The 15,176-nt window shown below is 38.6% G+C and overlaps 1 protein-coding gene across 6 annotated transcripts in view; it reads left to right on the top strand.

The window, feature by feature from the left end:
• git1 (G protein-coupled receptor kinase interacting ArfGAP 1) overlaps window positions 1-15,176 on the top strand; it is a 190,869-nt gene that overhangs the window by 17,288 nt on the left and 158,405 nt on the right. The window lies entirely within an intron of this gene.

The following is a 15,176-nucleotide window of genomic DNA, read 5'->3' as shown; positions in this document are numbered from 1 at the left end:
ATTTCTTAATTTTAAAATTCTCATCCTATTTTTCAAATCCCTTCATAGCCTCATCCCTCTCTACGTCTGCAATCTTCTCCAGCCCCAGAATCTTTGAAATATCTGCACTCCTTGCACTCGGCCTCAGGCTCTGGATACCATCCCTACATCTCTCCGCCTCTACATTATCTTCCCCTTTTAAAACCTACCTCTTTGAACTAAGTTTTGGTCATCTGGCCTAACATCTGTTTATGCGGCTTGGTATCTTACTTTTTTTAATGCTTCTCTGAAGTGCCTTGGGGTGTTTCATTGTGTTAAGGGTGCAATATAAATATAATTTTCTGTTGTTCTCGTTCAATCAATTTAAAAGGCAAGTCCAGACAATTGCATGCTAAAACCATAGCCATATTTATTTGCACTTATCTCGTGCAGTGTCTTAATTTAGTATTAAATTATTTACCATAGGAAAGCTCTTAACACACAACCTCTTTAAGAAACAAATCCATACCAGTTTCAATGGTACAATCAACCCAATAAAATCCACACCAGCAGTGTTTTAGTTTCTTGAAGCTGCAATATTAGCTTATGTTTCAGAGTCCTTTATTCCTTCTGGCATGCTTAGATTAAGAAATAAATTGCTGACTGCTGAGCTGTAGGGAAAGATTTCTTTGATTTATTAGAGGGCTAATTGTTGTAAATTGCTGGTGGATGTTTTAAAATACAAGTGGTCTGCCTTATTATGCCATACTAAAGTTCATCATGTGGTCAAAAAAGAGTGCATCTTACCAATTTAAGATTGGTTCCAAGTGGTTTTAGTTTGGCCCTACCATTGCCTAAGTCAGATATGACCAGAATGAACGTAAACTGAAATAGTATGTAATTCCCTCCTCAGGAATTCTCACTTTGCTTAATTTCATTGTTAGTTCCTTGATTTGGGAATTAGATACCTTTACACAATAATGCAGCATCAGCATTAAGTGAAACTGCTTCATGTTGGTGTCAGTGAGCTCTTGGTGTTTGCAGAGATGCTGACATTGTATAACTTTCATCTGCATTTTAAGTACACGTCAATCACATTCCAGTCAAACAGTTTTTATCTTAACCAGAATGTTGCTCAAAAAGAAACTCCTTATGTTCTTTTAAATTTGAGGGAAAAGCAGCATCCATCTTAATTTGAGTTACTTACATAAAACTATGCTCAAGCTTACACAGACAAAATTTCTAATTTTGTTAGTGTCACCTGGAATAATGTGATAGGTGGACGTGAAAGCGTATTTAATGTTTTAGTCCTATTTTGTTCCAAGGTACTAGTTTGCTACTCCCAACAGACACGTAGTGACATTTTCATAACTCTTTTTTAATTCCTGACATTTTTAAATGGGTGATTACTTAATGGTTTTTGTCAGATGTAGCTGAGTATGGCTGAATTTAGAAGCCATCAATTTGGATGGATGAATCTGGACTTGGAATAACAATGACTAATGTGACCAGACAGTACTAAATGTTTAACCAGAATTGTTAATTCTGTTAAACATGCAATGATCTCTGTTAATTATATTCAAATCACATTAGCTTGTTAAATGACTTCCAAAGCACCATATCAATTTTGTTGCATGTATATTTGTAGTATTAGTCATTCCTCTTCCTCCCCACCCCACCTCCACCATTCTACTTAGCAGTTCTTATTTACTCCTTTGCAATGGAATTATCTATTCTCATCATGTTTCCTGATGTATCCTTTACTCAATATTTTAGTTGTGTTCATCCAATTCCCTCTTAAATGCTATGCTTCAATAGGTGCTAGTATTGACATTACAATATGTGGAAAAACTTGGATCTATTTCCCCACTACCTCAATACTGATTCATCAATCACAGGAAATCTTTTTCTAAAACAGAAGCAAAAATGTGAATGCTGCAAGTCTGATATAAGAAAACTTTGAAAGAAACAGCATCCTTTTTAGGGAAAAATCACAGTTGTTTTTACTCCACAGTCAGGAAAATGGAGGCTAGTGAGGAAAGTACAAAGTGAAATGTCTCTGTTGGGATGGAAAGCAAGAGTGATTAGATTATAGAAGTTGATTGTACATGCCAAAAATGAAGTGATCATGTAACAAGTAAAGAAATAAAGGATGAGTACAGGGTAAATGTTCAGATAGAATGGGAGAGAGGGGGAAAATCTGGCAAAGAGGAGAAGGTTCTTGTGGCCCAGGGATATAGCACAAGAAAGATGGGTGGACTACAGAGGTACCATGCCCACCATGTGCAAATCAGGGATCCCATCCCAAGTCACCTTCCATTTCCAGGAGCCGTTGGTAACTTATCCCCATATAATTCGCTGCTGTCTTAAATTGTAGTTAAAATTTTGAAAGCTTTTACTTTGCATGCAACAATCTGTGTTGTAATGAAATTAGGGACTTATTCAGATGTTAATGTTCAGTGTCCTTGTATATTAAAACTTTGTTCCACTCTGGACTCTGTTCAATCTTTCCGGACTGAGGCAGTAAGCAGAGAGCTTCTGCATGCTCTCTCCTTACTGTACCCTAGCTGTTAGCAACGAGAAAGAAATTCCTTAGTGCTGTCAAAAGGTTTGGCCTCTGCATCATTCTCTCCCAAGATAAAGGTTATGTTTCAGCCAGCACCAGATTCACATTGAAGCAACAGACATAACCCTTGATGGCATCAGTCTGAAGACTGTAGAAATACTGTCCTTTGTGGGCACATCCAGAAAGCATGTTGACTCCATGGTCATGTCTGGGAAGCAGAATGGCATTAAACTGCAGTCTAAAATCAAACGGTATTAGCTTTCTGTCCTTACCAACCTGCTGTATGGTGCAGAATCCTGAGTCTGCTATCAGCACCACCTCAAAGTTTTGGAATGCTTCCACCAACAATAATCAAATATAGGAGCAGGGCTCCGAGGTCCATCGTGGGAATTCAAAGACAAGACAAAATCTCAAACAATGAGGTCGTTCGTTATGCTCAACAGCGTGGAAAAACCCCTGTAGAAAATTCAACTTGTATGGGTATGTCATGTCTCCTACGTAGATGACTACAAACTCCAAACAAATCTTCTATGGCACACTATATGAGGTCAAACAACATCAAGGTGGTCAGTACAAATAATACAAGCATTGTTATAAAGGGAGCTATACAAACCTTTGCACTGAAACCACCCCTTTTGGAAAACACTGCAGCTGATTAGTAAAGGAATAAAAGATGAGTACAGGGAAGAGGTAAATGTTCAGGTGGAGTAGGAGAGTTGGAAAGATAGGGAGAAGGTGGCCCAGAAATGTAGCACAAGGAATGTGCCAATCAGGGATCCCAACACAAGCACCAGCCATCTTCCAACTCCAGGAGCACTCATGGAGGAAAGCACTGAAATTTGGTTCAGCGTGTTTTGAGAACTACACTAAACTCACAGCATCCAAAATCTGCAGGGGAAGGCCTGTGTTGACAGTAATGGGTTCCCTACAGGGAAAGTAATAGGTTCCCTACAGGGAATCTGACCTTTCTTGCATTCTGTCTTTGCTTGCTTGTGTGCAGGTGCACAGGATTGTTTCCTGGTCTGAAGAAGGTAAAATAAATGAACTGTGCATGTGTGGCTGACATACACACAAAAGGCCCAGGACTTGTCAATTACATGAGTTTGTGACGTCAAACTTCAGATAAAAGTATTTGAGTTTCATCAAGAGATGCCTTGAGCAATCTCCTTTAATCCTTTTCTGAGATCAAGGATATTCAGCTTTCTCCCTTCTGTCAGTAAGAATGCCCTCCTAAGTGCTTGTAGAGCTTTGTCTTGTTTCTTATCTCCATCAAGATCTGAATAGTAGGTCCAAGTTTCTATTGGCTGGATTTCCAAGGATAAAAAGATGCTACAGTTTCTCCTTTTATAGTATCCTGGATCACCTCAATTTTGCATGACCTGAGTTGTGGAGCTCCTTCTGTCTTTTGGTCTTATACTTGTATACCCGGAGTGTCAGTACTGATAGCTTTCAAGCTCTATGCCTGAAGTTAATATTGCAAGCCTGTTTGTTTCTTTGTTCTTCCTTGCACTGTTTCAGCCTCTCGTCGTCATTCAAGGTAATGTTGGGTTTTAGTTTCAGTTGCAGAGCTGGAAGTTGTATTTCAGTCTCCTTCCCATCAACAATTCTAGTGGTGAGTAACCAATTTGTAGCAATGAGATTCTGTAACTCAAGATAAATTAAGATCTTCGTTCTTCAAGTTTTTGGTTCCCAAACCTCTCTCTCCTTCTCCATTTATCCGAGGATAATGAGGTGAACTGGTTGCAGGGATGATTCCATATTCCTTTGCAAAATTTTTGAATAATTCAGTAGCAAATTACAGACCATTACCTTGACACCACAATATTCAGAATATCATGAGTGATATGGATTCTCTCAAATGATTGACTGTTCACTGCAATCCACCTTGAATAGCAATCAATGATGAGGAATACCTTGTCTTTTAAAATCAAATTAATCCATCCCCAGATGCAGCCATGGCCTTGACAGAAACGTAAAAGGTGATGGTGGTCCTTTTTATTCTTGGTTGTTTAGTGCACAATTGGAAATCATTTCTTCTATAGAACAAGTAATACCTGGCTACCAGACTGATTGCAGGACATGTTCCCATCCCTAAATGACTTTGAAGTATTTGAAGAATTATCAAGCCAAAAAGTTTTTTGATTATTCTGTCATGGAAAACTAGGAGTTCATCAGTGATTGTGAGGTACTTTGTGTTTGAAGTACTGCCATAGTATTGGATTGTTCGGAATGATATCTGGTCATCCTTTCAGACAGCATTTTCTTATTTGGACACATTTGTCATCTTGCTGCTTTGTTTCTTTTATTTCCTGCAACTTATTTGTAATAGCTGGTAGGTGTTGAGTAAGGAGATATGTACGCTTTCACCTCTTCGATTTAAAATGCAAATCTTCTTAATCCCCTCCTTCACCCAGTATCCTCAATAGTGTATCTGCTGTTGCCTGGAATTTTCCTTGAAAGTACTTTGTTATGAAGTCATATCTCATTAATCTTAATCTGAACCATTGGATTCCCGGTAGCATCTTCGGAATCTTTCAAGTTCAGAAGAGTGATTAGTGGTTTATGGCGTGTCTCAATTTTGAACTGCAATTCCATTACCTCAGCTGAGAAGTTCTTACTTGTCCAAGTTGATGCCAATGTTTCATTTTCAAGTGTAGCATGTGTTTTCTTTTGTGTCTTTAGGGCATGATAAACAGTTTACTGTCTCTGTGTCTCTCTCTCTTTCTCTCCTCCTCTTACTTGAAAATAATACTGCACCCAGACTATAGACTGCTGTTACCAGTCGTTCTGGGTTGTAATGCACTAAAATTTCAAGTGTTAATTTCACCACTGATCCTGTCAACAGCTGCCTCAAAGGTTCAGTGGCCTCTGCAAAATTGGTAGGAATTGGTCTACTTGGAATCTCTGAAGTTCAGTATAATTCCTGGATTGTGGAAACTCTCTGATCATGTTTTTTTTTGTGCGTTGACTGTTTTTCCAGAGGCTTGTACAATGTGAACTAGAAAAGTAACAAATGCTTAGTGAACTCACATTTTTCATTCAGAGCTAGGCCTGATTCTGTAAGATTTTCAGGACAGTAAGAAATCTCACAACATCAGGTTAAAGTCCAACAGGTTTATTTGTTAGACAAACTTTGAGTGTCTTTCCTCCTTCAGGTGAAAAAGGAGCAACACTCTGAAAGCTTGTGCTACCAAATAAACTTGTTGGACTTCTTACTGTGCCCACCCCAGTCCAATGTTGGCATCTCCACATCACAGATTTTCAGGATGCAGGCCTAACTCTAACTCTATGGTCGTGCTATTCTCGGGGATCCATTTACAAGTATATCATTCAAAGGACATATTACTTTTTCTGCGCTATCTGTGCGTCATTGTTCTCTGGAAAATTTCTGGAGCTGGTACAGTTCCAATGATGACCTGTTGAAGAAATGACAATTGAATGGTGTTAAGTGGTCAGTGATCAGGATTTTTATCCAGAGGCAACTGCCAAAATTTGCTGTGTATCTAATCTGGTGAATGGCCTAGTCTTGGCTAATTTGGCAATGCTGTTATTCACTGAGGCTATTGGGTGAACCTCGCACTCTACTCATTTGTTTAGTTAGTTTAAACGTACACAGATTCTAATTGAGCTATTTGGCTTTGGGACTGTGGCCGTTCTTGAAAACCATTTTGTAGGCATAGTTATTAATGAGATAACCCTGTGCCGTGAGTTTTGAATCTTTCTATTGCCCTTTTTCAGGACCTATTAACTTGGAGATCTGTAGTGCTCTGTGGAATGTTTTTTCTTGGGTCTTTTACTTGTTGTTCACTGCCATCATTTTTCTTCTTGTCGTACGGCCAGTCTGAGTTGTTTGGAGTTTGTCAATAAGTATGCTGCTTGAAACTATAGTTGTTAAAACTATTGCACTTTATTTACAGCTACTCTGCACCGAGGGTGGAACTTCTACTCCCCCCAGATCTGTTAATTCAATCATATGCTGTTACGTCGTTGTCATATCAGCATCATGAGCTTCTGATATTAAAGCTTTACTCTACATGATCTATTGCAAGACCCTTGATTGCTGCAACTAATTCCACAGCTGTTACCCATATGCTTGTGCTGTAGTGTTATGATTTGTGTTAAATGAGCATTTGAAATTTTCATACTTCGACCATTAGAACTTTGTGTACTAGCCAGCATTTTTAAATTTTAACACTCCAACCTTGGACAATGTCTAGAGGGAGCATTCAATAATATTTGTGTTTACAAATTTATTTGTTTTATTTATGTTACATGTATTAACATACAGTGAAAAGTATTGTTTCTTGCATGTTATAGAGACAAAACATATTGTTCATAGAAAAGGAAACGAGAATGCAGAATGTAATGTTACAGTCATAGCTAGGCTGTAGAGAAAGAGCAACTTAATGCAAGGTAAGTCGATTCAAAAGTCTGATGGCAGCAGGGAAGAAACTGTTCTTGAGTCGGTTGGTACGTGACCTCAGACTGTTGTATCTTTTTCTTGAAGGAAGGTGGAAGAGAGAATGTCTGGGATGCATAGGGTCCTTAATTATGCTGGCTGCTTTGCCGAGGCAGCGGGAAGTCTAGACAGAGTCAATGAATGGGTGACTGATTTGCATGATGGGTTAGTCTACATTCATAACCTTTTGTAGTTCCTTGCAGTCTTGGGCAGAGCAGGAGCCATACCAAGCTGTGATACAACCAACTTTCTATGGTACATCTATAAAAGTTGGTGAGAGGTGTAGCTCAGAAGTCCTTCATCTTCTGAGAAAGTAGAGAAATTGGTGGGCTTTCTTAACTATAGTGTCGGCATGGGGAGACCAGGGCAGGTATCTGGACACCTAAAAACTTGAAGCTCTCGACCATTTCTACTTCATTAGCAGATGAGGGTATGAATATTCTACACTAGCTAAAGTACATAGGCTTGTGTGTTCTATTATTCTATTACCTTTTGTTTTCCCTCTGTTTCCTGAATCCCATCTCTCCCTGCCCCTCTGCTCTCCCAAGAAATAAAGTCATGGTAGCAGCATTTATAATACCACACTGCGAGAAATGCTGTGCATGCTGTGGATGCAAATGAGGATCAAGAAGTTGAAAATGGCTCCTTTTTGCTCCCTTACCAAAAACCTTATGCGACAAAAATGTTTTGTGTTTGACCTACAGAAGTCTTCCGGATCATAACCGTACTGCCAGGGTACTTTTCAGAGCATTTATTGTTAAGCAAGTCATTAATAATACTTGCAGTTGCTGGTGCAAGCTCAGCTGACACTAACTAGTTGATTCTTGTTTTAAAAGCCTTTTGAATTATGTTGATAGAAGCAGCCAGCTTTCATAGTGTGCTATTTTAGTTTGCAGTAATCCTTTGCTGTGAAGTCATGTGGTAATCTAGGTGTCAGAGCAGCCTGAAACCTGTGATATCTGCTTTATAGGATGACTTGACAGAAGTTGGCATTTTACCAAAAAAAAAGTTTCAACTTTGTAGTTGTCAAGCTTAAAGTATGAGTAAGGATCATTACGGTCAGTTTTTACTGCCAGTTTAAAAACCCATTTTAAGATTTTATATTTTACTTAAAGGACAACAAATGGGCCTTTGCAAACTAAATTAAATGCAAAGAGAACCATTTTGCTTTGGAAAATGGGCAACACTAAAATTCGAAACAAAGAACTGCAGTGAAGCTAAATGATAACCCACAATTATTTACAGTTCATAGACACTTATGTGGGACTGGTTAGATTCTTGATAAAAACCCAAGTTGATTTTATTTGAAAGACATTTAACCCATATTGTGCCTCCAGCCACTTATGATGGGATAGAAATTGTGGTGCACAGAGAACCATTATGATGGTGAACACTGCCTTATATAGTTACCGAAATCAACCTCTGGTTTAATGACCTGCATCTTCAGGGGACTATTAGTGTGGTAGCTACTTAGCGTATTGCAGTCCTTGACTGACTAGGAGTAAAATACCTGTATCTGCTGTCGTATAAAGAATAAAAGCAAAAGACTGCGGATGCTGGAAATCTAAAACAAACAGAAAATGCTGGAGAAACTCGGCAGGTCTGGCTGCATCTGTGGAGAGAGCAATAGTGTTAATTTAGAATCCGAAAGATTTCAGAGCTTTGAAGAAGTCACACTAACTCAATATCAAGAATATTGTTCTTGGAGCAATATGCAGATGGTCTAGGTCCCCCCTCATATATAAAAAAAAATGCAAATTGCATGACTTCAGTTTATTTCCCTTTGAGTGTGTAGTCATTGTAATATCTGGTACATGATATCAGATGAACGTAATTCTTTGCCAAGCTGCAGGTTTTGGAATAGTTGGAGTGTTGGAGTAGGTACTTTGGGAGACCACAGAATGGAGATAAGAAGCTTGTTAGAGTAACAAAAAGTCAAACCTAGACTAATGCAATGTTTTCAGAAAATAACCAGAAAGGAAATTAATTTCCCAGTTTACAGGCAACTTAAGAAATGAAATCTGTTCACTGTCCTGAATGCATTATTTCAGATTTTCCATTAACATACTGTTTGTAAGTTTTCAAACTAGTTTAAGAATTGGTATGCATTGTTAGTGTGGGGGCGGTTCTCAATAGTACTGGATTTCTTCACATTTGGTCAAATTTATGAATTTTTTGCTACGTTACTAATGTATTTCTTTGATAGCTGGCATTCCTTTGAAAATTCCGACAGAGGTCAAAGAGTCCATCAGTATTTATTTTGTATGGGGGCAGGGTTAGATATTGATCTTGCCACATACAAAATCATTGCAGTATTGCCCCGTGGCTACAAATATGATCTGTTCTAAATTTGCAGCACAATCAGTAGCAGCCAATTACGTGAGCATGGAGTTATTTACTGCTGTTCAGTTTCAGAAATTAAAAACGCCACCTGAATTGCCCAAGGCTCTGTGGAATTAGAATCATATGTGGCTGGTGTATACGTAAAATAGGAAATTGAATTCTTCCAAAAAAATTGTAACATATTTATAGACAGTGACTTTCATGTAAACGCTGAACATTGATTGTAGTCTGGGTCATCCTGACCTTGATTCCAAGACTGGAGGTAAAAATTTTTACTGACTTGTAAGTGAGCTGATATAAACTATTGCTTTGCCATGAGTTTTTCCTAAGTATTACTCATCACTGTCCTTGCCAACATTGGAATCACATGTGCAGTGTAATGACTTGGTGTGATTTTCAATCTTGAAGTGTGTTTGCTCCCCGATTTACTGTTTGAATATGAAGTTATATCTGTATGCTTTGATTAAATTTATGTCTTCCTACCAGTCCTGCAGATAATGCCATTTGGCTTGAGTGCTTTGGGATTCAAGATTGCAAGGTTGATATTGATGAAAAAAGCCTCTTTCTCTATCCTGGCTAAATAACCAGAAAGATTCTAGTTTTCTTTCCCTCTCCGAACCTGATGTGTAATTGTTTTATTTTTCTCCAGTACTGTACCAAACAGTCGTTCCACATTGTGCTCATAGTTTGTTTGAAGAACCTTTTGACATAAGCCCTAAATTTGTCTATCACTTGTCGAAACCTGTACTTAGTCTCTGATTAATATTTAACTTGAAGTAATGTTCTTGTGCCAATGCCCACCAATGGAAATTGCCAACTAGGCAGTGCTCTGGCGATGATGTGCCTTGACTACATGCACTGATTTTAGCAGAAAATGTTTGACAGGTACATGTATTTATTTATTTGGCAAGCTTCTGCCAACGTTCATAACCTACTGAATAAACCAGTCGGAGCAAAGACACTGTATTTTGCCCTACAGTTAGCGAATGTGTAAAAAGTTGAAAGTCGACAGTTGAAAGAAGAAATAGCGAGGCAGCTAGAAAAGAATGGTTTGATTGAGCAGATGCAGCATGGATTCGTTAAGGGAAAGTCGTGTTTAACGAATTTATTGGCTTTCTATGAGGATGCGATTAGTGCGGTAGACAGAGGGGAACCGGTGGATGTGGTGTTTTTAGATTTCCAAAAGGCATTTGATAAGGTGCGTCACAAAAGGTTGCTGCAGAAGGTTAGGGTGCACGGAGTTGGGGGTAAGGTGTTAGCGTCTAAAACTGTCTAATAGAAAGCAGAGAGTTGGAATCAATGGGTGCTATTCTAGTTGGCAGTTGATGACCAGTGGAGTGCCGCAGGGATCGGTGCTGGGGCCTCAACTATTTACCATTTACACAGATGATCTGGAGGAGGAGGCGGAGTGTAGGGTGACGAAATTTGCTGATGACATGAAGATGAGTGGAAAAGCAAATTGCGAGGAGGGTGTGGAAAGTCTGCAGAGAGATCTGGATAGGCTGAGCGAGTGGGCGAGGACCTGGCAGATGGAGTATAATATTAGCAAGTGCGAGGTTATCCACTTTGGTAGAAATAGTAGTAGGAGGGATTATTATTTAAAAGGTGAAAAGCTGCAGTGTGCTACGGTGCAGAGGGACCTGGGGGTCCTTGTGCACAAATCACAGAAACCCAGTCTGCAGGTGCAGCAGGTGATCAAGAAGGCAAATGGAATGTTGGCCTTTATAGCGAGGGGGATAGAATATAAACACAGAGGTCTTGCTGCAACTGTATAGGGTACTGGTGAGGCCACAGCTGGAGTAGTGTGTGCAGTTTTGGTCGCTGCACTTGCAGAAGGATATATTGGCCTTGGAGGGAGTGCAGAGGAGGTTCACTAGGCTGATACCAGAGATGAGGGGGCTAGCCTATGAAGAGAGACTGAATAGACTGGGTCTGTACTCGTTGGAGTTTAGAAGGCTGAGGGGGCATCTTATAGAGACATATAAGACAATGAAGGGGATAGATAGGGTAGAGGTAGAGAGATTCTTCCTGCTTAGAAAGAATAGCAGGATTAGAGGGCACAGCCTCAAGATAAGGGGAGGGCGGGGGGGGCACTGATACAAGAGATTATCCTCTATACAACGTTTTTGAAATTTGAATGTGTTTGTTGTTTTGCTAAGCAGGATTGCAGATACTAATCAGACACTTGGGCCAAGGCCTAAACATACCTTTGTACATCTTGGATTCTTCACCATTGGGTGAATGGCTTTCTGATTTCTTTAATTGCTGCTCTGCAGTGATTAGACATATTGAACAATTAATTTACTTACGCTCTTGGCACTGTTCAACTTCACAACTTTGCTGTTTCAATATCATTCCGTGATCACTCGTGGCTTCCTGATTGTTCTTCTAAGGTGTTGTATTTCATTTTGTCCATGTAACTTCTTCCGGTCACTTGGGTAATATCCCCCCCAACTTATTTGTAGTTTCTCAGCTACCACCTGAAATTCAGCTATATTCTCCTAATCTGATATAGTGACTGACTTTGAACAGTTTGCGTGAGTTTTCCTCTGCGTACTCAGGATTTTACCATGGGCATCAATTAGTACCATTTTCTATAGAATTTTATTTGTTGTTAGTTCCCAATGCTCTTGCCTTTAGGTCAATACCCTCCATTGCAGACTGTGTCAAATGGGAAATGATACCCTAACAAACAACAGATTTATTGATACATTCTTGAGTTCAGTAATAGCTATTTTCCAAGAGTCCTGTGTTAATTGTTCAGCCTGCTGGGAGGTGCAATAGCTGGAAGCCATTAACTTGGTGTGTATTACTTTCCAGGTTTGCTTAATCACTAAAAATAAAGCAAGTTGCCAAAGTAACATCAATGTGTTAATATCTTTGTCTAATGCTTCCTGTGTTTCTGGTCTTCCATATCCTAATACCACTTGCCTGAGTACTGAGGTATATTGTACTTCCTAAAGTTCAATAATAGTTGGGCATAAGGTAGTGTATCAATGTATGCAGGTTCCAGCATCAGTGTATGGAAAATCCATGGTAGAGGCCTAAGAATAATTTCTTAAGAGTGCATATTTTGTAAATAGGGGAAAAACTTAGGAATACTGGTGGTTCAAAACAGACTCTGGAATCTAGGTACATAGATAATTAAAATAGCATGAACAGATATTAAAAAAAATCAAAGTTTAATGTAATGCTGACCTCTAAAGTTAGAGGGTTAGAATACAAGGGAGTAGAAGTTGTGCTGCTTTGTGCAAAGTCTTGGTTGGACTACTCCCGCAGTTACTCTGAGCAGTCTGGGCACCAGGTCTTAGGTTATTTTGGTTTTGCAAGGAGCGCAAAATTGATTTAACGTAATTATAACAAGACTCCAAGGGTTAAATTGCAAGGAGAGATTGCACAAACTGGGGTTATATTTTCTATAATTCAGAAGGTTAGCATGTTGATCCAAAGTTTTTAAGATGTTAAGGGCAATAGATGGAGTAGATTGAAAGAAACTATTTCAGTGGTCAGGGAGTCTAGGACATTGGAAGCATACCAAACATTAGAGCCAGACTTTTCGTGAGTGAAAGTAGAAAAGTCCCAACACAAGTTTTGAAGTTTGAAATTTTTTACAAATGACGATTGATGCTAGGTCAATTAATTTTAAATCTGAAATAACCAATGGTGTTAAGATATATTGGGCAAAGGTGAGTATGTGGAGTTAGATTGCAGATCAACCATGATCTCATTGAATGGTGGAATAAACTTGAAGAGCTAAAAAGCCTAATCCTGTTGTTTCTCATGTGTTACTGGATTGCTCAGTCACTATTGGAATGTTGCAGCTGGACTAGAGATGGTAAATTCAGTTTTTGGGCATGCTGAAAATTAAATTTGCACTGACTAGCCTACACTTTATCACAATCAAAATTGTGTTTAGTCTGTGACACCCAATGATTTGGGCTAGTGGTTGTTCTAAGGTTAATGGTTGTAATGTGATGTTGAAATGTAAATGATTGAAGTAGGTTAACTTTATGTACCAGTTTGTTTTTCACTTCTAATCTCAACAGTCAAGAAGTTTGACATTTAAAAATATATTTTGATTAGTTTTTGTAGCTTTCTCTACTATGTGCTATTTCTGCAATAACCTTTCTCTTTTGACAAAAAATAAAAACTGAAAGTGCTGGAAAATCTCAGCACGTCTGGCAGTGCCTGCAGAGGGAGAAATTGAATTGAGTCATATTTGACTTGAAACATTCATTCTCTTCCTCTCTCCACAGATACTGTCAGACCTGCTGAGATTTTGCAACTTTCTTTCCAATTTCAGCATCCACGTTACAGGATTGTGCTCTTACTCTTCTGACAAACAATGTAATGGTGTACCCAAACCTTAAAAACATGCATAGCATTGATTGTAAGAGAAATTAAAATTCTGACAAACCTTCTGACAATTTTGTCGTCTTCTGTAAGCTAGAAATCAACTTATTTTCTTAAATTAAGATATATTTTGAATTGCATTATTTTCCCTGAGTAGGCTACACCCATATTTGTGAGCATTATCCATGATTTTATCGTTAAAGGTTTAGTATCATGACTTTAACCACCGTCAGTATCTAGTTTGCCATACAGTGCTTTAAACTCTGGCAGGTTCCTATTATCTGTTTGTCCAGGATATTTTAATTAGTGACACAATGTAATAGCAACTATCTGCTAAACTCTAGTTTTGAGGCTCCCAGTTTTGGTCAAATACACGTCAGGTCCAGACTTTATTTTGGTAGCGGTACGTACCCTTAGTTAGCCACTTAAACAACTATAAAATCTGATTACTAGTCATTTACTTGCTGTTTATTGGCATCTTGCGCTGCACAAATCGACTGCCACCTTTTCCTACAAAACGAGCTATACTTCAAAAAAGTTCCATCTATTAACTTAAGGATTTTCTGACGATGTGAAAGGCCCTTGTGTTAGATGCAAGATGCATTTCAGGTTATTGCAGGAAGAAAGGTGTCAGGTTGTATTTGAATTTTAATCATGTTTTGATTGTGCTTACCTAATTGAGAAATAACTTTATTAAAGCTAGAATGTTGAGGGAGCCCTGATAACAATTACATTGAAACACTTTAAAGTCCAGTTTAAGAAAATGAAGATTAATACAAAACTGAAAAGTTACTGTTTGACCTCTTTATCAAATCATTTGTTGAGCTTGGTACATTTTGCAAATTACAAATGCAATATTTGTAATTATGACTTAGAAATTTGATGATTCCAGGCCATTTTTCAGACTCAAAATGGGCACCAAAGTACTCTGTGGGCAGGATGAGCATGCTTATTAAATGCTGGAAGTGTGCTATCCAAAACATTGATATAGGCAGATAAAGTGTTTCTGCCTGAAGTCGGTTAAGATATTTTCATATGCATAAATGGGTCCTAACATCTAACTGAAGCCTACTCATTCCAAAATTGAGTTGGCTGAACACAGGCAGCACGAGGCCAACTTGAGGAGGTCATTAGTCTGGTTTTAAATCAAACAATCGGGTTTCAGCTGATCTCTCCCTTCTCTGGGGCCTTGATGCATTTTTTATTTTGGGGTCAAGAACAATGCAAACAGTCCCTGCCCTGAACAGCACCATTCCTGTGCTGCTCACGTTTTTTTTGTAAGAATGGAAAAGCAAAGTAGTTTTAAAAAGGAGTGTAACTTATAACCATTGATGTTCAGAAAGACTTGGGTATACTTGTACAAGAATTGCAGGAAGTTAGCATGTGGGTACAGCAGGCAATTAGGAAGGCAAATGGCATATTGGCCTTTATTGCAAATACAAGAATAAAGAAATCTTGCTCCCAAAGTGCACAACTTTGGTATGACCGAATCTAGAA

The sequence above is a fragment of the Carcharhinus amblyrhynchos genome, chromosome 23 (genome assembly GCF_965287045.1).
Source record: "Carcharhinus amblyrhynchos chromosome 23, sCarAmb.v2.hapA, whole genome shotgun sequence".
In the NCBI taxonomy this organism is placed as follows: domain Eukaryota; kingdom Metazoa; phylum Chordata; class Chondrichthyes; order Carcharhiniformes; family Carcharhinidae; genus Carcharhinus; species Carcharhinus amblyrhynchos.
Note: the sequence above shows the minus strand (reverse complement) of the source record. Positions and strands in the feature narration are given on the sequence as shown.